We start from the raw sequence: 25,709 nt of genomic DNA on the forward strand, positions 1-25,709 counted from the left end.
CCCTTTCCTCAGGGGGTGGAGCCCAGTCCCGGTTGAGGCAGTCCCCTCCCCAGTGGCCATGTTCGTAACAGATGGCACATCGGTTCCGTCCCAAGGGTAGGGCCCTGTTCCCCTCCCTCATTGCTGCCGCGAGCACTTCTGCTTTTTTTCTGCATCTTTTGATTTTTTTTTCTTTTCCTCCAACAAGTCCCTATTGACGAAAGCTTTTCTAGCCACTTCCATAAGCTTGTTGCGGGGCTTCCCCAGTGCCCCTTCCAGCTTCTGCAGCTTGTCTGATGTCAGGGGCTGACTGAGAAATAAAGGCCATAGCCAGCATCCGAGCATTTTCAGGAAGGTTAGTGGTTAGCATAAAAAAAAACCTAGGGGCTTTCGGCAGAGTTTAGACATATTGGTGGCTGGCTTCCCTCCCAGCCAGACAGCCCTTACAATTAACTGTTGATGATTACGTAGCAGAGTCAACTGGTGGGGGTCATAGGGGCTCCATCTCGGGTCCCTTGAAGGGAAGCGTTGCTCAGTAAAGTCAGCCAGATTGGTGTGAGCAGAGACATCAAGTTCTAGAATGTTAGACACTGCAATTCTAATCTTCTCCCTCTCTTCAGACTGCTCTATCTCCTCTTCCTTCTTCTCCCAAAATTCTGGTGAGCTCAGAGGATCCCCATCCTCTGTCCCTCTGACAGGACTTTCTTCTGACATCATAGAGGTCACAATGTCCAGCCCTCACTCTATCCACTCCACAAATGCTCGGCTTGTTGATGCCCTCAAGTCTCGTGAGCTACTAGGTGTAACCCTGGTCGGGCTGAGGGTCGTGGTGATCCTCTTCCTCTTCTGGCAAGTCTTCTGGGGCACTAGCTAGGATTGGTGGTCTCTGCTTGGGACATTTGGGGTGTGCAACCCGAACAGCCATAAGAATACACTGTTGGTCTTTTGCATTTGTTTTTTAGCCAAGCTGTCTCCTCAACAAATTGTACTATACGTCAATATACGGATCCTGTTTGATCAGGATCAAACACTAACCTATGGACATTCAAAGCTATGTTGAGATCAAAAGTGCCTTTGTTGGGCCACCCAAAACCAAAAGTGGGCCATTCAGATTCACAAAACTTTTTAAGCTCATGCCTGCTCCATTCAATACCATAATCCTGAGTCACATATCCTTCTTTAAAATGATTTAACATACATTGTAAGGGGGTCAAAGGAACACTGCTGCCCCCCCCCAACTCCTCCCAGGGTACCAGACAACAAAGATTTAGCAATCACCCCACATAGGCTTCTGACCCAAGATACCGGATGGACACGGCTATCGTAGGGAAATGCAGTAGCCCCCCCTCAATCACACAGACACACATACACTAGACAATCCTCCCCAAAACCTTCCACCTAGTGAGGGAGATCAGGCCTCACCTCCGGCTCAACAAGGAGTCAGGGTCTAAATAGGGTTCCCACAGTACTTGCCTCATGTACTTGGCTTCCCTCCTGCGATGCTGGCCAGCCTTTAGATGCCTTTTGATGCCTTTAGATGCCTAGTCTCTGGTCCTTCTCTGGTGGTTCTTGGAATCGCCAAACGCTGCTGCCAGAGCCCTCTGTCGCTGGGAAGTCCCTCGGATCAAGGGTCCTTTGGCGCCAGGGAGGTTCCCCTTGACAGGATGAGCCCTGACACCGGGGTGGGCGTTCCAGAGGGTCCCAAAGACCCCTCAACTCCTGGCTGGCTCGCCAAAAATGTTGCAGCAGATTGTGGTTTGTAATCTACTTACGAAAGAGCAGGACTTGAGACCACGAAGGAAGAGAAACAGGTTTATTGGATGCATCGAGTTCAGCGTGTTCACACACCAAAATCTGAACTGAACTGAGCTCTGCCCAGGATCCTACTTTTATGCCGTGTTCCACACGGTACATTCTCAAGGCGTTTCCATACACGAGACAAGCATGACATTTCAAAAGGGGAGGTTCGCTTGGACTGTTACAGCAAAGTACATAGGAGAAATATAAAAAAGAGAAGTTCCTATTTCATCTTAAGCTGTCAGCAGCTTTTACCTCTGTTCTATCTCTCACTTCCTGTGCCCCCACTTTACAGGGTCTTGCCACACTGTTCAGCCCTATTTGTAATACTTATGAGGAAGTTGGGGAGAAGGTTCACTCCAGCTAAAAGTCAACTTTGGGACTCCAGGGCACTAGAATGAAAAGCCAAACTAAAATGAATTTATAAGGTCCATTCTATTAAGACCACCTAACCTGGCCAGCCACTGGTGGGTTTACCTGTGCAACCCATGCTGCATCAAAAGCATCTATCTTATATATTTTTAAAGAAATATGGGGGCTAATGAAGAAATTGTATGCAATTAAGAATGAAAAGATTTGGAAATGTCAAGGGCAGAAATGAATTTTCCAATTCCTATAATTATAATGCTTTTATTCTTCATCTGTTTTCTTTCAAGATAAAGAACTGGGACCCTGCAGGAGAGAAAAAAAAACCTAATGGTGATTTTGATGGAGCTGAAAGATGAGTGGAAAAGAGGGTAATTCCCTTCTCTTCGGGGTTTTTCCTCCACTCTATAAATGGATGTTTTGCTTGAAAGGAGTCATGGGATTTCATTAAAAGCAGGTGTATCATAACAACCTAGTCCTAGGAAAGAAATAGTGTTCCAAAAAATATTTCCTAAAAATATAGTACAATGTAATGCTACAACAAATCTTCACCTGGGAGTTGCCAAAAAACTAAACAAACCTTTGCTTTGGTGGTTTCTTAACTTGAGGACTAATGTATCCAATGATACTAGTATTCAAACTAGGTTCTTCTATCTTTGATTCCAAAATCAAGAAAGTTAGAGATACGATTACTGTACTGGCATTGTAGGCCTTTGGGGGCCTTGAAAAAAACTTTGGGCAACAAAACTCTTGATCAATTTAACTGTAATTCCTGAATTCCACATCAGGTAATTCCAAGGAAGTGACTCAAGTTCTTAAATTTTACTGACATGATTACATAGATACTCAAATTCCTGATTTGTGATTTGTGAGGGAAATACTTCTGCTCACATTTTACCATCGACTGGCATAGTTTGTTGAAAATATCTATCACTCCATCTTTTTTCCCCAAATAAAAGGAAAAATAAAGACAAGACAGTGACAGTCTTTCAAATGCAGGAAAAGTTAGCATGGTTTTTCTTTTATCTTCTATGTTTCTCTTCTAGTTAAATGTGGTGTATCTCATGTTAGTGTACTAGTGCAGACAACAACCCTAGAAAAAGGAGTAGTTATTCCCATTTAGCCCTATGGAAGTTTGTGAATATGTGGACGAGAGGTTAAGTTTGCATTTGGCTTTTAAGAGGCTACTGGACATTCTGGTTTTTCTTTGAAGACATTTCGCTTCTCATCCAAGGAGCTTCTTCTTCAGACCTCTCCTGGATGACTGAGAATCTCCATAGACATTTGACTTTTAAGTGGCATTTTGGAATTGGACCCACAAACGTGTGTAGAATCATGGTAAATTAAATTTGGTTACCAAGGATTGGGGGTAGGGGGTGGTACAAATTGTTTCATTGAGCTTTCAAGCCTTATAAATCTGAAGGAATAGCACAGGCTTAGAAAAAAAATATGAAAGAATCTAACTTGCCCAGACTTTCCTGAAACAAATCATTCACTTGTCCATGATGTCTGCCTGGTCACTAATGCTTTTTTTGGGGGGCCAAATCGTATAGGAAACTTGATCCCTCTTTTTGAGATGATTCTATGGTCACCTGGTACTTTCTTCAGAATATCAGTGTTTTTGCCTTCTGCTCTACCATTCTGAGTACAACAGATATCAATATGTTTAATTTATCTCTACTTACATATCACCCTGATTCACCTTCTGAAGCATCTAAATGATTAGAAGTGCTTTAATCTGGATGGCATAGTGCAGAAGCATTAACAGTGTCTTCTTGCTGTTAGAGAGAAAAGCCTGGCACAGAGAGAACAGATGTCTTTCAGAGTCTCCGTTATAAACTTTACCACCTCCTTTAAACATGCACCATCTGTTTCATTGTCAGTGCATTCTGGTTGATCAAATTAAGGGAGATGCTGAAACAAAAAATAAAGCTTAAAGCTACAGTGCTGCTGTATTAAGTATAGGCTCACCAAAAATAAAGTATTAAGAAGCTATACAAATATTCACAGTAAGCACAAAAATGCCTCCATATCTTAAATCAAACAGAGATGCAAGAAGCTCGAAAAGTGCAGTCTCCTTTGAACATTATCCAAACCCAGCTCCACTCACATCCCATTCCTTTTTGATGCCTGTTCCTTCTTTTTCCCAAAAAGTACCTTGGTGAAAGGAATTAAATGACAGATAAAACTCTAGCAAAGGTGGGAATATCAGGCCTCCTTTTCATTAGAAAATTATATTCGGAAGAAAAGATTTTGTTAGGATAATTAGGCATGTAGTTCAGATTTGCAACCTCTTACTAACTTATTATTTGTCAGATGTATATTCCAGTTTCTTCAACTAATTTAAGGCAGCATACTTGGCACTCCTTCGGGCCTTCATTTCCCTACAACTAGTTGAGGTAGGTTGAGCAAAGGCAGTGTAATAGCCTCAGTGAGCTCCCATGGCTTGATGAAGATTGAATCTGGATTCCTCAATTTTCCTTTTGCACTTCAATTCTTTTAATGAAGGTAGAAACATTGAGTTTAGAGCAGACTGCAGGATATTCAAATTATCCTCATTTATACATTCCAAATGTCTTTTAACTGGTGAATTATTGGCAACATGAATAATTTAATATTTTGAAAGTAGTTAAAATATGTGACATAAATTTTAAAGTCATTTCCAGTGGGCAATGATGAATTTATTTGGGGGACTTAAAGATCACTGGCAGAAAGAAGGAAACATACATAAGTGATTTATCTGATAATGGATAAAATAATGGTTTGTTATTTTTGGTGATGCCTAATGGTTTTCTTTCTGACTGAAATTGGATGATAATAATTACTTTTGGTAATAGCTAATTGGGTATAATGGATTGCTAAGATTGTTTTCAATAATGCTTAATTCTTAATTGGGAATGGACTATTTGAAGAGAAGGATTGGAAGAATTTATTTAAATAGAAATGCAGTATATATTTGTTACTTCTATTATCCCTTAAGTTGATTAATAAGGACCATTGAAGATTTAAAGATGGGTACAAAGGGATCAGTTATCAAATGACAAAACATTTAGTTATAGCTTAAGAATCAGTGATGTCTGTTGACTATACTTGCTAGAGATGAAAGAGGAAGTATATACATATGCGCGCGCACACACAGATACACACATATAAATTTGGGATATATATATATATATATATATATATATATATATATATATATATATATATATATATATATATATATATATATATATAAAAGCTAAGTGGAAATGTATGTATATATATGTATGTATGTATGTATGTATATATATATATATATGTGCGTGTGTGTGTGTGTATGTATATATATATATATATATATATATATATATATATATATATATATATATATATATATATATATATATATATATATATATATATATACACACATACACACATACACATACATACATACATACATGTATGTATGTGTTGTGACTCAGCAGAAACCTCCTGTGAGTTGTTTCGGGTTGCAGGGCTGACCGACTCACAGGAGAGGATAATGAGCAGCTGTGGCTCATTAGGATCTCCTCCTGAGGATAAAAGACTGATGGTGCCACACCCTAGTTGCAGACGTCAACGTTCGTTCCATCCCGTTCCATTCCTGTTCTAGTCAAGTCTCTGTTTGTTTGCAATCATCGAGAAGAAGCACTTGGATAAGTGATTTGATTTATATAAACCTGTTTTGCTGTAGTTTACTTTTGCCAGAGAATTTATCTGTGTTTATTTTGGGCTCACAGCCAGCAAGAGCCAGGACTGATGAAAAAATTCCTTTGCAAGCTGTGTGTGGCTGTCGTTTCTGAACGGGCAAGGTGGTGGTCAGAACAGTTTGACTTCTGCCCAGACAAACCTCCATTCATAAATTATGGAGCAACTTTACGCTGAGAATGCTAGACTGGCCCAGCAAATAACAGTATTTCTCAAATGCAGAGAGCTGCAAAAACCCCACAGCCAAGGAGGAAGTGCCCAGTGGCTATGCTGGGTAAGTTTGATGGAAATCAAGCAATGTTTGCAGCGTTTATGGGACAATGCCAGCTGTTCCTGAGTTTGAGAGTGGAGGACTTTCTCACTGACCGGATGAAGGTGGGATTTATTATTAGTTTGCTCTCAGGCACAGCTGCCCATTGGGTTACCTCCTTGTTAACTCAGCCTACTCCATTGTTGGATGACTTCCAGGGTTTTTGTCAATACTTTAAGCATATGTTTGAGGATCCTATTAAGGGGGAAACAGCAACCAGACATCTTAAGTCACTGCAGCAGGGGAGTGGTTCATTGCAAGACTATGTGAGTGAATTCAGGCTGTGTAGCCAGGATTCAGCGTGGAATGAACCAGCTCTGATGGACACTTTCCAAGACGGGTTGTCTGATGCCTTGTAAGATGAATTGGCAAGGGTGGACAGGCCACCAATGTTCGATGCGTTGGTCCACTTGTGCCTCCGGATAGACGCCCGGCTGCAGAGGCGGAAGCCTCACCGTGCATTCCAGGAGACCACTAGCGTGCCGGTTCATCAAGAGACTGCAGTGGAATGGGAGGAGCCCATGGAGTTGGGTGCTGTCAGATCCCGAGTGTCACATCCAGAGATGGACAGACGACGTAATGAGGGGTTGTGTTTCTTCTGTGGGGATCTTGGACACCTGGCGGGGAGTTTCCCCAAGAAGAATAGAAGGGTTGCGCAGACTGCGGCCATCCCTCAGCAACGTACTATCGTGTCAGACAACCGGCACATTTGTGCGGCTTTGATACCCCGCTCGGACAATGTAGCTTGCATTCGTAGGGTGTGAAATCCAAGGGCGGATGCCCTGCCTAGGAAATCGGAGAACTCTGACCCTGCGGACTCGCTTCCACCCCGGACTGTTTTACCCGTCGCATCCTGCGCTGCAGTTTATCATCCCGTGAGCATACAGTCTCTGATACGGGATGCGCAGTGGGGTGACGAATGGGTGGAGCAATGAAAGGCGGAAGTAGGGCCGGCTTCCCCATGGACTTTGGAAGGGGATCTTCTGAAGTATTGGGGCCAGTTCTATGTTCCCGCAGGGCCCATTCGTAGACGGGTGCTCTCTCTCAGGTTCATGGCGCTTCTGCAGCGAGACGTTGGGGTTTTTTCTGGACATTGCGCTTGGTATCCCGTATGTTTTGGTGGCCCCTGCTTAAGAATTGACATGCTGAAGTGCATGGAGTCGTGTGTCCCATGCCAAGGTCTGCGAGGAGGGCTTTGCCACGATTACAGCCCTTGCTGATCCTGGTCCCTGCAGCACAGGACTTCGTTTCTAGGATCCTGGCGGGGCACCAGTGTCTTGGACTGTGTTCCGTGGAGGCCGTCACCCACCCTTCTGAGCCGCATCCTGAGCGTCGGAACCGGGGGACGGGCCCTGCTGTGGGGGATAGGGTTGTGGGCCAGCAGGAGTTGTTGGAGCTGCCGACAGACTCCGACGGTGAGGGGTCTTATGAGTTGGCCTTGGAGGAGGTGGAGGACCCTGGACAGGGTGTTGTGGCCCGGCAGGAGCTGTTAGAGCTGTCTCCAGAATCCGACAATACGGGGATGGTGGGTTGGCCTTGGAGGAGATGGAGAACCCTGGACAGGTGTTAGGGCCCGGCAGGAGCCGTTGGAGCTGCCGCCAGAATCCGACAGTACGGGGGCTGGTGGGTCAGCCTTGGAGAAGGTGGAGGACCCTGGATGGGGTGTCGACGCCGTGCAGGGCGGGAAGAGACGTGGTGGCCACCGGATAATGGGGGAGCATTGGATCAAGGGAAATGTTCCTGAAGGTATTTGGGAGTTATATAAGGAGGCACACATGCTGAGGGTTACTCAGTGTAAGGAACAAAGGAGGAAACACAGGAGATGATTGCGGGCCTATTTTATGGACAACCCATTCCGACCGCATCCGGACCGTCAGACTCGGGGGAAGGGCCCTGCGGTGAGGGATAGTGTTGTGACTCAGCAGAAACCTCCTGTGAGTTGTTTCGGGATGCAGGGCTGACCGACTCACAGGAGAGGATAATGAGCAGCTGTGGCTCATTAGGATCTCCTCCTGCGGATAAAACGCCATGCCCTAGTTGCAGAAGTCAACGTTCATTCCATCCCGTTCCGTTCCTGTTCTAGTCAAGTCTCTGTTTGTTTGCAATCATCAAGAAGAAGCACTTGGATAAGTGATTTGATTCATATAAACCTGTTTTGCTGTAGTTTACTTTTGTCAGAGAATTTATCTGTGTTTATTTTGGGCTCGCAGCCAGCAAGAGCTGGGACTGATAAAAACATTCCTTTGCAAGCTGTGTGTGGCTGTCGTTTCTGAACGGGCAAGGTGGGGGTCAGAACATGTATGTATGTATGTATGCATGCATGCACGCGCGCACGCACACACACACACACACACACACTTCCACTTAGCTTTTTGAAATCAGCCACAGTTAGCTACCTACTAATAATGTATAACAGCATACAGACGTTCTACTCATGTTAGTATTCCCAAGGAAATTTGATTCCAATCCTAAACATTGGACATAAATTGAAATAGCACTTATATAAACATGCAACGATTTCATGCTTTCAAGATTATATAGAAACTGTGCCAGGATTCCAGCAGGTTGTAAGAAGGAAGGGAGGAAGAATCAATTTAAAATGCCACATGTCAGGGTTCTAAGTAACAGCCCCAACTAAAGAAGACTCCGAGGCTTGAGTTTCCTCAAAGTTCCACTTTATTAGAGATATCATATTGACACATCTGGAAAAAACCCGAATCTGAAAGTTTCCAGGTCTTCCCCACCCAAAAGAAAGTTCAAGTCCCTGTCCAGCATCCACGTGTCCATTACAAGTCCAATCATGTACCATCCAAAACTAGAGATGCCTCCCAGTCACCTCATCGCAGCTACAGGGCAAGATGGCCTTCACTTTCTGAGAAAGAATATTAGTTTGACTATATATTGTATCACCCACACTCTATATAATCCCACCTCCCATTTTTCCACAGTAGAAAATGTGGCAGGCCTGAAGGCCCAAAGGTGAAAGATGGCTTCCAGGTCTGACACTACAAGTACAAAAGTAATTTACATATTCTTATGAGCAATGGGCTATTAATTGATCTGTTTAGCATGATTCTAGCCTTCAGTAAAGATTCTTATCTAACCAAAACTTGTCTACAAATCAAATGAACTAATTTGTAAGATATTTGTAAATTATTGTACTATTGATTCTTGAATGAAAGAACCTGGTATAGGAAAATTTATTATTTCATAAATATGTAATTGCTTGGCTGAAAGTAGGAAATCATAATTTGATCGCAATATATGTATACGGAAATAATATTTAAATTGAAGTATGATCATATCTTACATTTATGTCAAATGAAAACCCACTGTGACTTAAAGATCTAAATAGTAATGTCAAAGTTTTCTTCTTAAGCAGGTTTAATTAGTTACTTAGTTACTATATCACTAAATTTTGACTGAGAAGAAGAATCAAATTAATATGAACATTTTTGTCCTTCCTGTATGTGTTTTAGATCTCAAACAAAGTACTTAAAACTTAAACTGCAGGTATCTTGTTCTCTATTTTATTTAGGAACTTTCTCAAATAGATCTATAGATATCTCTAGCACTGTTCAACTAATATAAGAAGCAATAAATGTTGTTACAACATGTAAAAAAAAATAAGAACTTCCTACAGGGTAAAATAGGAACTACTTTACATATTTTCTGTGTAGATACTTTGTATATAACAGCAAGTTCATTCATAGATCTATGCATTTTATTTTCCACATCACTTAAATGAGCAATTTCTTGGGAGCTTGGAAAGAAATACAGTTATACAGTATTTTGACAATAAGCCCCAGAAGCTTAGAATTTGATTTACCCTTCCCTTCTACAAGTCTTTTTTCAAATGGATTTTCTCAGTTTGGTCCACAATAGCAAACGCAAGTGACTAGACTGGCAAGAAAACAGCAACATCTGTCAATTTTTTATCTTTACCTTGAATTACTTTTCTGTTAATCATTCTTCTAATCTTCTGTCAGCTTGCTTGAGGCTAAGGTCTTTACCTTCAAAGATTCCATTTTTATATCAGTTGACAGTTGAAAGATAGAGTGGAGTTTAGGGAAATTTTGTCAATAGCCTGGAGATAAAGAACCCAAATATAAAGGGTTCACTATGAAGTTCTGAATGATATGCCAAGGAATCCTTGTATATTTACTCAGAAACAAATCTTAATAAATTCAGTGGGATTTTTTTTCTACAATAGTTAAGTACATCTGTGAAGGACTCAATAGATAAAAATGCCAAATCTAGTTTGAACATCTGGCTGACTTGCAAAAAACGTAATATTTATAATTAACACACAAGTATCTGCCACACATCACCCTGGACTTAACAATTGTTGATAAGAAAGAGAGAGAGAAAGTCTGGATAGTGGACATTGCAATACCTGGAGACATCAGAATAGAAACCAACTGGAGAAAATAACAAAACACAAGGACCTGCAAACAGAAGTAGAACAAGCACGGCAAAAGTAGCATCAGTAGTTTGAGGTGTAATTCCAAAACATCTGAAGCATCACTTGAACACTATTAGCATTGACAAAAGCACTATCAGTCAATTGCAAAAGCTTTTAGTGATCATAGCTTATATTCTGTGATTTAATATTACCTTTAAATTAATGTATATTTAATATTATTAAATACATGCAATATTACAGTCAATATACATTTAATATTATTAAGCAACAATATTTTCCTATTCCAGATCCTCAGGAGAGTCTTTTGTTTACGTAATCAAAAATGCCAAAATCAGCCTAACTATTTGGCTGACTGTACAATCAACAATGTTGAGAGATCAAAGGAAAACATTATATTGTATTTTTCAACTATCATAATGCCAAAATAATGCTATAACTGTAGCATTATATAAAAATAAGGTTCAATGTAGACTGAAATAGAGTCAGATAATCAGAGCTTTTTGAAAACATGTACAGTTGCAATGTATTTTCAACCTATCAAGCAATTGCCCCCAGATGTGTCATTTATCACAATTCAGAGTTTCAGGGAAGACATTTCTTGTTCAGAAATAGCCTCTTGAACCTCTTTAAAGAGAACAGGGATCACTTTATCATGCAATGACATATTAACTAATATCTGGACCCATCCAGCTAACCTTCCAACTGCAGAGGGAAATAGAAAATATATTTGATATTTAAATAAAACAATCCTGATATATGCATTTATAGGTAATGAGTAAATAATAAAAGGAACTTCACAATAATTTCTCTCAATCCTTCTTGAATGTTGTATTCCGTTAGCTGGAGACAGTACTCAATGTATGTTCTGACCAATACCAAATAAAGGCTAATTGCTACTTCCTGTGATTTAGAGACCTTATTTCTGTTGATGTAGTCTAAAATTGCTTTCTTTTGCAGTGATGTATTACTGTTGTTCATAGATAGAGAATGCTTATTATTTTGTCTTGGAATATATCACATATCACAAAAAGTAAGAACTGCAAATACTAATGTAGATTATGATGTTCATCCATCATGTTCAAAGAGGACATTGACAGCTAACAGATTGTGATCTGTCCATGGTGTGTCAGCAAGTGGCTGGTAAGGCCTATTTGGGCAAACAATGTTCTGCCACATATTGAGCAGACATGTGTGGGCACCATTGTTGCAGCCTTTGCAGCTCTGGCTTTGCAGAGTGCTCGCTTCTCTTGTGCTGTGGTTGTTCTTCTGTTTTCAAATGTCTGGCAGCTTTGGTGGATCAACATGTGCCATGTCGATCGATCTTGTACCAGGGATACATCTAGGATATAAGAAACAGATATTAACAAAGGCAAAAAAAAATTGTTATGTACTTCTACTGGATTGCCAATTTTCTTGGCACCTTCCTGTTGTTGCATTTCATATAATACCACATACAATTTAGCGACATTACATGCAATAGTAGGCTTTTTGTCTAAAAGTGAGGGAGAGACAAGGAATTTGGGCTATGGTATTTTAGCTGTCTGCAGACAGACGTTCAGGCTTTGAATATAGTTAGATACTAATTCAATTGATGTTGTCATGACTTGCAGAAGCTACCTAGCTTGATCTTGACCCATAGGCAACATGAATTTTGGAAAAGCTAATAAATTGGCAGTTTAACCAATAAATATTTATTTCAATCTAAACAAAGTTTATCAAGAATTATTAGAAGAGCTAGATCCACTGGACAGAAATTAGAATTAAGATCACCAGCCAACCATGATTTTCTACCTTAAGAAATCAGCCTTCAGCCTTCAGTTAAGGATACACTTGGGAATCTAGGCACTCAAGTTTAGATGGTACTATTTCTACAGGGGAATAATTGAGATATGAGCTTTACTGACCCATGTATAGATGTTAAGCTAATGTCTTAGTCTCTGGTTTAATAGCAGAGCACAAAACTGGCTTCTTTTGAGCAAAAAATATTATAAAACACCTGAAGAGCTTCTCTGTGTTATTAACATAGTATTCTTAACTTTGGCTCTTTTTTTCCTTGAGGGGTGGCATTTAGTCTCCAGATATTCAAATTGTTTTACTTGCTGAATGATATGTATTTCTGGATGATCCAGTTATTCATCTTAGATCTTTTAGCAAGTATCAATATAGAATGGGTCCACAGGGCTCCCTTAAGGCAGATTTGGAGTCTGGCAAAAACTCACAGAGTCATCAACGTAAAATAGTACTGGTAACTTTTTTCCAGCTATCTGTGCAAAGTGAGAAATCTGACTGTGCAAGCATTTAAGAAGTTATCATTACAAAAGTTGAAATGCAAAGGGACCAATAAACAGATGTGCTTGCCCTGTGGCTTATAAATAAGCAGGAACAGGTTTATTTATAAGCAAGACAGTTCATTTACTTAAGGGAACAACCTTAAGCTGCCCTCATAAGATTTTTGAAGTGATAGATTCAGGGACACTTAAAAGTCAGTAATAGCTACCTGTAGAAAATATCAGTGTATCATTTAACTATGTGTTGCAGAATGAAAGTGTGGTTTAGAATTAGGAGAATATTGTGCTGTAAATTTTTCTTGTTGCTCTCTCAGTCCTGTATAGCAGATATCTTAATTCTGGAGGCTTATGGATTGATATGATTTATGGGATCATCCTTTTAATTTCTCAGTCATGTCTCAATCATTAGGTATATGTCCTGATTCGTTAATGTAAATAAAAATCGGAACCACTACCTGAGCTTTGTAATACATTTGAAAGTGGGGGCCATGGCATCTGAAGTGAGATGGATCTGCACTGCAGTAGCTTTCTGTAATATTCCAGAAAAGGGTTGAATACTTTAAACTAATGGTTAGCATTGAACTTATATTCAGAATAAAGCATTTTAATAATAAAACATTGAAATTAATCTTTAAAATGGATGGCACAGCTCCCATTCAACGCTACTGTCAATAAGCTGAAATTTTCTGATAGTGAAAATAATTAACTGATGGAATAACGTGTTTCTCAAGTTGGGTGGGTGCTCCACCACCATTGGAGATTTTAAAAAATTGACTGGACAACCATTTCACTGGGATAGTTTAAGGTTCTTGCTTTGAGTAGGGAGCTGGACAAGAAGAACTCAGAAGTCCCTTCCTCACTTATGATTCTATGTTTCTTCCAAATACAATTTGGAGCTACCATATTTTTCAGAATATAAGCTGCACTGGAGTATAAGACACAGCAAGGTTTTGAAGAGGAAATTTTTTTTAAAAAAGTTTTTGCACTCTGCAAACCTCCCAAAAATGGGCCTGTTTTTTTGTTTAAAAAAAGGGCATGAATAGCCCTTAAGAGGCTTGTAGAGTGCTCCTGGGGGGCGGGGAGCAAAAACAAGCAAAAAACAGCCTGTTTTTTGTGAAAACGGGCTCGTTTTTTGTAAAAAAAAAAGGGGGGGCATGGATAGCCCTTAGGAAGCTTATAGAGGGCTGCTAGGGGTTGGGGGGGAAATGGGCCATTTTCACTCATTTCTGCCCTCCTCAGCCCTCAGGAGCTCTCTGAAAGCCTTCTAAAAGCTATGCATGACCTTTTTGGTGAAGGGGTGGAGTTTCAGGAGGCAAAAAATGCTGCATTCAGTGTATAAGACGCACCAAGATTTTCAGCCTCTTTTTTGAGGGAAAAAGGTGTGTCTTATACTAGGAAAAATACAGTATATCCTGTCATAGCAAGTAGCAAGGGCCTCTGCTGTAATAGTAGAAATTCTTCTTACAATGTTTATTTGGTAGAGGAATGTTTTTGGAGTACCTCTCCTCTAATCAACAACATTGGTGTTGGAAATTTAGGATTACACTGTACATATTACTCACAAACTATTAGACACAGGATTTTAAACTACTAAGTAGACCTCATACTAATTATTTTTAACCAGTCCATCAATATTCAGATTATAAATTCATCATAAATTTATTTGTTTATCATTTATCTAACATGCCAAATTTAAGTAGAAGCAGCAAGATTCTTGTGTTAGCTTAAACTGACCTGAGATATTTAAAGAATATAAATGTAATTTAGTTGCAATTTCTGCTCCTGTTCTTTTTGATTCTTCCTTGCCATATAATATATTGATTTTTTAAAAATGATGATTAGGATGATTTCATTACAATAAGAAAAATATTGATTGCTCTTTTCCAGTTCTGGAATCTCTTCAAGCAGAAGTTTGACAAACAGGGTGTATTTTTTTGCTGCTTATGTTTTATGATAGTAAGAAATAAACTGGAAACTTGTTTAGTACCATATTGATTGTCATATTGTTTCTCTGCCTTGTGATTATGAACTGAACAACTGAATGCTGATGTTTGTGGTAATAAGAGGAATGTTAAATACAAAAAAGCTGAGAGAATTACAGAGTGCCATGCTGGAAGAAGAAAAATACTATTTGCCTATACAATGAGATTTTGTGTTGGATCTGAAGCAGAATTTATAACTCATTGCTGAAATATATAATCTGCAATTTTACTTTACTATCCTGTAGCTTTTCTTTTCTCTAGTACTAATACAATCAGAAGGAAGAATCAAACCCAGGTATATTTGGGGCTAAATATTGCACTGTCAGGAAGTTATAGACACTGAATCTGATTTGAAAACAATTGGAATTGGAATTGAAGCTAACTGCACCAAAGTTTACTTGGGGTTTATGTGTAGGATATAAAATGACATCAATACAAGTTCTAGATTTTGCTTGTTATCGGGAGGAAAAACAGCCTTAAATATTCAGGTCTTCATAGGATATATAATTGATGTATAATTGATTAGCAACATGTAGATTCCAGTAAACTGAATTAATCAAAATTTAACTTTAGGTAAGCTTCCTCATGGAGTCATATGGATGAAAAGATCGGAGATAATTCCTGAACAATCTGTGCTGGTGTATGAATGGACACCTCTGCATGAGAAATTAAACTTTTTATCAGAACTGCCCAACATACTTTATTGCCTGAGGACTAATTTCAACACTGGAGATATAGAGTGATATTCTTCATGACAGCCAAAGATAGCAAACTAGGAAGTGTAGACCTTGTGACATACACAATTATCTTTTCTAACATGTTACCACTCTATCCCATTTTTCACCATTTGCTGCCTGAGGCAGTTGCCAAACTCTGCTTGATACTGTTTCATTTATGGTAAAAAGAAGTTGCATGAATTAAAGCTCCTCTTCCTCCTTCTCCTCCTTCTCCTCCGCCTTTTTTTCTTTCTGTGGGTATACATAGGGAAATATACAAATAATTAACCATGGAATGAAGTTAAAACTCAGATTTATCACTTCAGTTTAAAGTTTATTTATATGGATTGGATTGGAATATAGGAAAGGATATTCTGGTATTTCAGCTTTGAATAAAACATTGCTATGACAAATTAGTGCCTCATCACACTAGATATAGCTAAATTCATTTGCTTTATTAAACAATCTAGACTTTTCCTAGTGTGGGTCATTTTTTAAAATGTTAAAAAATAAAATTAAACACATAATTAAGCTGACAGGAGATAAAGACCCTTGTTCAGTAAGTTGAAGGCAGTTAATTTATAAGGAGCTTTGTCCCTGAAGCTGCATAGTATATTAAAGTTACTGAGGCAAAGATGTGATAACATATTTTATGTGGTCCTTTAAAGGCTAAATTGTTGTGACACTTTTAAAGTCTACAAAATGCAGACAATTAGAATGTATTTTTATCATGATTTTTTAAAATTCATATGTAAGTAAAACAAACTTGCATACATATAATATGGCTGCCTTTTCACATTTTTCTCTCTGGACATAGTAGGCTAACCTGGTTTAGTCATTTTGATAAGGTACCAATCTGTGAAAAAGGGATTACTCACTTTTGTAGTTTCAGAAGTGGAGCTCATAATTATCTAGATAGAAAATTTCTCATGGTTTCAAGTAATTGTATCTAGAAAATCTATGTGCCACCCATCTTAAATATATAACGCTGGGTGGTTCATAACAAACTTTGTGTATTACTTTGTGTATTTTGTAAGTTCCGAGAGTTCTTACTCATAGACAAAAGATCTTTCTTGCAGATCTTCCAATGCACCATTGTTACTTTTGCATGCCATTGTTTGTACAATCTTTTTGCAGCAGCTAGCTAGATGGTCCATTGTTTCTTCAGCTTCCTTACACAGATAGTCTTTTCTGTTTACTGCTATCTTCTAAATTCTGGCTTTGTATGCATTTGTTCTTAAGGATTGGACTCATGGAGCCAGAATTAACCCCTCTGTCTTTTCCTACAATTAGAAACATTATCTAAAAACTGCTCTTAGCCATTGCTAGATCTTGGTTACCTGCTTTGCCTGCAATTTTAAATATACTAGCCAAGCAATTATGTGCCTTGCTATGTTGCTTTTTCACTCTTCATTTCATTTTCTTGTAGACCAGTTTGGCCTCTCAAGTACTCAATACGCTTTCCTGGTATACTAGCTTTACCACAAAATAAACAAAGTAGTAGAAAATGAAGAAGCTAAAGTGTTCTGGGACTTTAGAATTGAAAGAGACAAGCACCTGCAACATAATATCCCAAATTTAACAATTGTTAATAAGAAAGACAAAAAAAAGTCTGGATAGTGGATGTAGTACCAAACAAAATATTAACAAGTTATGATATTTATATAGTTACTTACCAAGCACACCTAAATTATATTAAAATAACCAAAAATTCTTTACAACCCGCAAGGCATGTCACAACTTTTGAGCACCCATAATGTTTGGAAATTGAAAGTTGAAAAATTTGACATGTCCATTGTGCTAGTACCTGGAGCCCACAGAATAGAAGAGAAAGAACTAAAGAAAATAGCAAAATACAAAGACCTGCAAAAAGCAGTCAGTTGTGGCAAAAAGAAAGCAAAGGCAGCATCAATAGCGAAAGGTGTGTGTGCAATCCCAAAACATCTGGAGCATCACTTGAACACTATCAACATTGACAAAATCACCACCAGTCATTTGCAAAAGCTATGCAGCCATATATTTAATGCTATGAAGCAACAGCATCTGCCTATCCCAGGTCCTTGGAAAGGATTTAATAGGTGGATAAAAATGCCAAATCCTCTCCAAACATCTGGTGACTATGTAAGGAACTTTAATAATCCTATAATAATAATCCTATACGTGTTTTTTTTAATGTTGTACGCCACCCTGAGTCCTTGGGAGAAGGGCGGCATATAAATTCAATAAACCTAAACCTATAAAACTGAACTATAATACATCAGTTGAGGCATTCTAACAAACTGTGAATGCAAATCCACCTATTATAAAGAGTATAATATTTATAGAAATATGGAAGAACTGTTACATAAGCAAAAAAGACTAAATCATTATTTAACTCATAAGAAGCAAAAAAGTGTTCAGATGAGACTCAGGCAGTCCCCTATCTGATTCATTGAAGCATAAGAAGGAGGCAATGTAAATCACAATTAGGATAGCAAGATTATTATTATTTTTTTGCCATAGCCTCTCTCAATATAGTTCTTGTCTAGTGGGAGAGATATCTAGATTGGGCTCAACAAACATCCAGGTCTCTTTCTAGAGTTTCTAGAGTCAAATCTCAGAAGGGAGGCTATTGTGTAGGGCAGGCACTATGATGGAGAAGGCATGTATCCTTAGTCCCAAAAATGGTACTGCTGGATAGAGGGAACCTGAAGTTTACCGTCCTGCAATCTGGTTATCTGATGGGCTAATTAGAAAAATTCAAGAGGTTGCTTTGCAAGTACCCTATGCAACCAGCAGGGATGTCAAATTTGTATTGTCATGGCATTGTTACGGCGTTGTCACGTGATGTATTGTGACTCCCCCCCTTTTGCTAAACTGGGCGTGGCCAGTGTGTGAAGCATCCAGCCCACAGGCTGCAAGTTTAACAGCCCTGTTCTAGAACATATCAGATTCTCCATAGTCTGCTTCTTCATTTTCATTGTTGCTTTATTACAAATCATTATAAAAAGAGTATAACATAGAAAGTGACTAAGGCAGTTTCTCCCAACCAGATTTTGGAGAAGTTATTCATATTGCTGCATCATCATTACTATTATCATAATTTCTATATTTTATATTTTTATTAACTGAAATTGGACCATTGAATTTGCCTGTAGTATATTCTTTATCTCATTCCTTTTGATGAGCATAGCATAGCATAGCATGGAGAATATGGTAACAGGAGCTATTTTATCCTTAAACAGATAGATAGTAAAAACAGTAATCTGAGCAGTAACAGCTTTATGCACTTCTTGGTTACAAACTGGAATACCTGAATAGTGGCACATCTAAATTTGATAGAAGAGAATATTTGTAGCTCAGGTTCAGCTGTGGAGTCCTAGGTGCTCTCTGAGCTTGCTTGTTTTCTCACAGACATTTCATTACCAAACTAGATAACCTCATCAACCAAGCTCAGACACCATAAAGGACTCCACATATCTGAATCTGTCCAAAATTTACCTTTCCAATAGAAGAGAACATTGGAATATTTTATTCCACTCCTCAAATTCCATTTTAGGGCCTTCCGTTATCTAATACTAATAGTATAATGTTATGAACTAGTACATAGTATAACAGGAATCATCAAAATGCGGGTGGAACTTTTCTCTGTTGTTAGAGACTATTGAAGGGATATCTTCAAAATTTTCAAAAGCTTCCTAATAGCACATTTGATATGTATTGTAATCCCTCACCCCATTTTTGCATTCAAATTGACAAACTCTAGAAATTTTCTAATACTGACATGGAGTATACCTGTACAGAAATAAGCCTTTGATTCATTTTAACTCAATGTTATGGGATTACATATATTCTCTGAAAAAGAAAGGAATAATTGTACTATGGGCACCTCTTCGTATGTAAAATGAATTAATTTCATATAATCTGTTTTGAATTTGCTATTAATAGATTTTGATGACGTTTGTAGACCCTATTTATCAGCAAGTATTCAATACTTAAAGTGTGACTATCAGATTGTGAGAACCATATTATTTTGGAGTTTGGAGATAACTCTACTATTTATAGACTTTGAACATAATTTTGTATTATTCTCTGAACTGATTATATGTATGATACATTAGTTATAGTATTGATTGAGGTTCAGTGATATTCAGTTTACTCCCACTGAAAAATTCTAGTCGAGTCAGTTTCTTTTTTTCAGACTAATATTTTTATGGCTTGGGGAAATCCATATGCCATCTGGAGTTCACTAGCTGAAGGATAAATCTTATTAATTCATCATATCTATAGATGATCCAGAAATCTTTTTCTTTATGAAATCTTTGTATAGACCATATTCCTAGTTTAAATTGGGAGTATTGATTCTTGTTTGTATTTCAGATACTCCTCCTACTTTTTTGAAAGTTGGTACCATTTTTTATTTTCTTTACTTACGAAGATTAACAAGTAAAGGATAAAGCAGACTTTACAAGGTGTGTTATTCCAGATCTAATTATGAACCAAACTACAAGACTAGGCAACAAAAAATTTCATTATGCGCTAGTGTCTATTCTATATAAATAAAAAGGATTAAAGTAGTTCAGAATTAATCAAATTTGCATCAGACCACACAATTTTTTTATCTTCCCTATAAAGCTAAGTACACCTTAAACCATAAGAAATTTTCTTATAGTACAAAATTAGATTTATCTTTTCTTGACCCAAACAGAGGTTTAGATAAAATAAAACATCATGGTAAAAAAAATCCAATGTAATATTTATTTCTTTGCTCTTTCCTTTCTTATTCTCTTCTGTCTTCTCTCTTCCTCCTTTAATAATGCAATTATTTTCTGCTTATTTAGCCAGTTCTCCTACAATGGTAAGGGACTGGGCCCTTGAAACAAATGGTAAAGAGAAAATGCAGATATTTTAGTTGCTGGACATTTTTCCTTTTTAAAGAAGCAAGTGTGATATGCTTAGTGCAGCAACAGTTATATTAATTGTTGTCTATAAAATATTGTATATTTATGACAGTATTGGGCTAGTTCAAGATTCTATCTCATGAGTTTTTATAGTCAAACATGAACAAATCAAAGATGTACTGTATTTCAATTGGTTATAATAGAAAAATGTTGAATAATTGCTTGAACCTGAACATGCAGAGAGTGTAATGGCTGAAAATCCCCACAAATAATGAGTGAAAACACTGTAAAATTGTTCCTCCATTTTCTAGCCCTGTAATTAGTCCAGAAAAATATCATGGTTAATAGTGCTAAAGGTCACTGATGGAGGTCTTTTAAACAAGGCTTTAAACATCTTAGACTCAGCTGCCGAATTACATCCACCACATACCACTCAAGAAACAGAAATAGTAAATCTTATGGTTGAAAGTGTCCTGCCCACTTCATTGGAACTTAAGGACAAAAAGATAACCTGACAACTCTAATCATCACCTCAGATCTACCCAGGAAGAATCCAGGTTTTAATGAATTTGAGATACTTTGTAGTCTCAAGTCTGAAATCATGCTTATGTTTTATCGGGTTCATTTTTCTTGACCAATGCTTTAGGTATCACTTCTACTGCTTCATTTCCTGAAGCTTTTTGGTAATTTAAAGAGCTATTTGGGATCAGCAAATAAGGCGTAATCAGGAATAATCACACTGATAATTCAGGTTATCTCTTGCAGCCAATCAGCAGAACTGACTGTCAGTTCAATTAGTAGTTCATCAAGTGCCCATATTTCCATTTAGGATGGGTTTTTCTAATAGGCCCCTTTGCCCCATGAAGATTTCAGCTGTCATTCTTACGTGACTGAGAAATGGATAAGCTTAATGTCCTACACATCCAAATAATCAAGCAGCTGCTCTGAGGAAAAAGTCCTGAATGCGTCAGGCTAGAGATTACTTGGAATAAATTCAAGGTCACCATGGAAGCTATGAATTTCTTAGTTTTCCTGGACTGGATTGAACTAATCCAACACAATAAGGCAAGGAGTCTAACTTTTAACTGTTAAGATTAGATCCAGGAGCTAAATTAGAGATCCTATTGGGCAGCAAGCCATTTGGCATCAGGATCACCAACATGTCCTTATGGCCCATAGGCATTTGACTATTGTTTTACCTTGACCTCCTACTCCTTGGTTTATAAGCAGAACTTTAAAATGAATGTTTTAAAAAGCCCTAAGCTCTGCAACAATAATTGCTTCATAAGATAATTAATGTTAGTTAATTGTTCTGAATGTTACTGAGCACAGTCATGTTCTGAATCTCTAAAGCACTGGGTCGCAGTGCTGATGTCAAAGGAAATCTATCTTTGTCTAATAAGAATCAGTGGGGAAGCTGAAGTACCTCATACTTTAGATGCATTTGGAGAATTATGTTTCTTCTTGTTTTCTCAAATTATTAAATTACTATCTTGTAAATTTAGGCAGAAATAAAATAAATGTTCATTTATTGACTCAATCTAATCTAACCTTTGTAAATAAATTCTTGGAAGCTTTTTTTTTTTTTTTAGCGTATGGCATGTGTTAGCCAGGGATCATCAAGGTGGCTGGCTGCCTCTGTGAAAGGATTTTTTTAATCTGCGGGATGCCTGAAATGCTGGTAGGCAATCATAGGAATCGAGCCATTTACCTCAGCGGTGCGCAGGCCCAGCGTCTCACCACATGACCCACCGCAACCCCCGCTTGGAAGCTTTTAAGAAGAGATTGGACAGCCATTTGTCTAAAATGATATAGGTCTCCTGCTTGAGCAGGGGGTTGGGCTAGAAGACCTTAAAGGTCCCTTACAACTCTGTTATTCTATTAGACTAACATAACTCTTTGGATTGTGCTCTTCCAGACAAGCATCATCCTAAGTGCACTGAAGATGTCTCCTCGAATGGGGACAAAATGTTTGCAACCCAAATCATCAAGTTCGGAGCTCAAACCAACAACATAACATAACTCTGTTAAAGATTATGCTATTGTTTTATTAACATAAATAAGGAAGTAGAATTAATTCTCAAAATAGATTTATGAGTTCAAAAAAGCATACATAGTTTCCAGCTTTCATTACATAAAATTGATTTGTTCATATCAATGCTATGTTAACATAAAATTAATAAAATTAAGCTACTGACTACGCACACTTATTTCAGAGTCAGCAGTACTTTCATAGACTCAAAATATAAAGGCTGTTTATAATAATATTTTTGGGGAATGGAGAGTAAAGTTCTTTTTCCAAACTTGCTTCACTGTTTTGGAAGCTGGCCCTGACTGTTCCATTGGCCAGAACAGTTTTCACAGTTAACAATGTGAGCCTGGAAGAAGTGGTTGCTCCAATAAGAATTTAGAAAACAAGCATCTGCAGATGCTCCTCTGCATTCTCAAGCATTCCATTCAAAATATTTTATGGAATGAGATCAATTGTATCAGTTTTGTATCAGTTTTGTATCAAAGAAATGCCAAGCTGAATTCATTGTGGGAAATCCAGCAAGTGAGCTCTACTTTCCTTGTGTTCAGGAAGTTCCTCAAACATTCTGTTTCAGCAGGATTTAGGCCTTAATTTGTGGTACCAATCTATTTTTATTTTTGCTTTCATTGGTTTTTACCTTTTTTTTTTTTGCTGTTATCATGAGTGTGATGACTGAGTTATTGTTTATTTAAATAGAAGAAATATTCTGTCTTGGCTTGCTTGTATACACTGCCTAAAGGCATCTAGATTTGGATATTCTCTAACTTTCCATAAGTAAATAACAAAACTCTATAGAGTCACTGCTAGTTGAAATTGATTAAGTATAAGCAGATACATCAACACTGAGTCCCTTTGGGGAATATGGCGGCTTACAAATAGAATAAATACCAATACCAATACCACTTGGACTAAATAGCAAGCTTTCACAAAAGCCGCAATTGTTAAGAGAACCAATGGACCATTTTTGCCAAAAATTGGAAGGAAATGGCAGTTTTCAGCAAAATCATTGAAAAGCATGATCATGTTAACATAATTTCAGTTTCTTTTCAATGGTTAAATTCCTGAAATTTTCTTTTCTTGGCATATTTGCCAGTAATTCTAAAGCCAATAAAAACAAGGAAGGAACAAGGGTCAGTTTCAGTTTTTCCATTTCATTATGACCCTTTTTTGTGATAAAAAATAATTTGCATTACTTTGATTTATTTTCTTTATTTTCTCCATGAAAAGTGGCAGCCACAATTTATTTTCTTTAGAGTCGTAAAAATGAAAAACCATTCCAAATTGTTAAATTCATCTTCTTCATTGAAAAAGATCACTCTTGTTGTTTTAATTTATATTATCAATAACTGTTCTAGAAAGCATTGATTTTAATGGATAGTTTTAGTTGTGTTTAAATGAGGAAATATATATATTTTGTTTTTAATAGTTGTATTCATTCATTCCATTCCATTTGTACAGCCAGACATCTCACATTTGTGACTCTGGATGGTTCACATAATTAAAACAAGCATGCACCCACACCCACACCACCACCAATAGAGATATCAATCAAAACAATAACCCAATTAACAAGCCAATTTAAAGCAAATTAAAACATAAAATACAATAAGTAGGCAAGTACAAGTCATGGATCAATTAATATAATGATTTAGCGGATTCCAAACCATAACTGGATCTCCAGGCACAATGACAATACCAATTCTTGGAGCTTTTTGGAAGGCAAGCAAGGTCAGAGCTAATCTAACTTCTGAAGGGATGATGTTCTAAATGTGGGTACTCCATAACCATAAAGCTGAAATCCAATAAAAGATCTAAGAGCTAGATTTGGATTAAAATTTTAGTACTCTTTATGTATACATTACATTCAGTCAAAGTAGACATGAATTCAAATTGATGGACAACTATTAAAGAGTTTATATATATGAAATTATGAGAGGTACTTGAAATTGTATGAAACACTGATGAAAATGTGAAGGCACACTGTCTTATATTTTCTTATATTTGAATTGATATGTATTTGTTATGCATTTTTAAGTACAGGGCGGGGCATAACCTTTTCCTAGGGGGTCACAGCAACACTTGTAATAACAACACAAATAATTCATACACCATTCGAAAGCCCATCAAAAACTGAGTTTATTGACACGATTTAATAGTCAGTATGACCACCATTAGCCCTTCGAACAGCATTCAAACGAGGTGGATAAGAACACAACAAATCTTCAAACAGTTCCGTTCGATTTTCCAGATTTTCCAGAGGGCGGGGCATAACCTTTTCCTAGGGGGTCACAGCAAGATCGACAGCAGTTTACAACTTCCGCGACACCTCATTTTAAAGCCCATAAAAAACTGAATTGAATGAGCTATTAAATGTTAAATTTGTTTCGGTTGAAACTTTGAGAATGAATTTGGAAACTGTGTTGAAAAATCTGGAAAATCGAACGGAACTGTTTGAAGATTTGTTGTGTTCTTATCCACCTCGTTTGAATGCTGTTCGAAGGGCTAATGGTGGTCATACTGACTATTAAATCGTGTCAATAAACTCAGTTTTTGATGGGCTTTCGAATGGTGTATGAATTATTTGTGTTGTTATTACAAGTGTTGCTGTGACCCCCTAGGAAAAGGTTATGCCCCGCCCTGTATTATTGATAGTCATCTAATATGATTTAAAGTTCATTTTTAAAAAATCAGGATGCATAGTTTACAACAGCAGGAATATTGCTATTAATTTTATGGTTAAAAGATAAAAATGATTACATTCGTTCTGTCTGTCTAGAATATAGTTCTTTCAATGCATTCTACCTCTTTTATTTGCAGGGTTTCATCTTACAAAATAAGAACAAAGTAATTTTCTATTATTAGTAAACACTCGGATTACTGCAATATCATAGTATAATTTTATTATGAAAGTATCTGATTTAATTATAAGCGCATAAATATGTAAAGCAGAGTATAACCTTTACTACAGCTGATGTCTGCTGTGTTTAATTTAATTGAATGACATGTATTTACCCATTGTATAGTATGTGGTCTAATAATATAGAAGGTCACACTACAAATACCCTTACCCCGAAGAACATATGGCTCGAAGGAAGTTCTTTCTCTTAGTATGACGAAACCTTGCATTGAGTAGCTTCTATTGTCTGATTTCCTATCCTTGATCCATTGTATGAACACTCGAAAATGACCAGATTTAATTGA

The 25,709-nt window shown here is 37.6% G+C and overlaps 1 protein-coding gene across 3 annotated transcripts in view; it reads left to right on the forward strand.

Moving 5' to 3' along the window:
* The window catches only part of BEND5 (BEN domain containing 5), a 1,240,338-nt gene that overhangs the window by 304,988 nt on the left and 909,641 nt on the right, over positions 1-25,709 (forward strand). The gene's annotated exons all lie outside the window — the stretch shown is intronic.

The sequence above is a fragment of the Thamnophis sirtalis genome, unplaced genomic scaffold (assembly GCF_051295495.1).
Source record: "Thamnophis sirtalis isolate CommonGarterSnake01/CBP01778 unplaced genomic scaffold, rThaSir2_p1.2 scaffold_7, whole genome shotgun sequence".
NCBI lineage: Eukaryota > Metazoa > Chordata > Lepidosauria > Squamata > Natricidae > Thamnophis > Thamnophis sirtalis.